Here is a 764-nt window from a genome sequence, read left to right as displayed (position 1 = left end):
CCGGGGGGTTGGGGGGGGACACCGGCGTCCAGGGCTGGAGGGGAGGGGTTTTTTTTTGGGGGGGGAGCCACGGTGAGCATCCCACCCCCCACCTTCCAGCGCTGCAGGAGGGCTGAGGTCCAGCCTGGAGAGCCCTTCTGCTTCTTCTTGCTGCTGCTTCGGCCAGAGATAAAAAAATAAAACACCAAAAAAAAATCATAATAAATTTCCAGGGGGGTGCTGCTCCACCCCCAAAGCACCAAACACACACACATCCCCCCGCCCAGGGACAGGCCTGGGGTCTCCGGGGGGGTCTAAGGCTGTGGCTTTGTGCAGTAGAATCTTGTGCCTCCTGCTCCTCCTCCTCCTTCTTCTTCTTCCTCTTCATGAGTTTTGAGGCACACGGAGCAAAATAAAGCCCACCAAAACGCGTCCAATCACTTCAGCACGTACCCATCATTAAGGCATGCGTTTTGCGAGGGTTTTTCTTCAAAAAACCAAAAATGTCTCTCCTATTTTTTCCCCCCCAACTCCGTCCTTCGTCATTTCCAGCATTCAACTCCATGCTGTTTCGTGACCTCTGCAGCCAACGCTCGGAGAACAAAGAACCCCCCCCTCCACCAGCCCGGTGCAGGCAGAGATGGGCATCATCCGCTTGATTTCCATAAATGCCATGTCCTCAAAATGGCTAGTGATCCTTTCGGGAACTTCCAACACCCATCCTCACCCCACAGCCCCCCCCCCTCTCCCTACAAACATAAAATTAAACCTTTGAAGAACCTGAG

Source organism: Calidris pugnax, unplaced genomic scaffold (assembly GCF_001431845.1).
Source record: "Calidris pugnax isolate Ruff unplaced genomic scaffold, ASM143184v1 scaffold147, whole genome shotgun sequence".
In the NCBI taxonomy this organism is placed as follows: Eukaryota; Metazoa; Chordata; class Aves; order Charadriiformes; family Scolopacidae; genus Calidris; species Calidris pugnax.
This window is presented reverse-complemented; position numbering follows the sequence as displayed.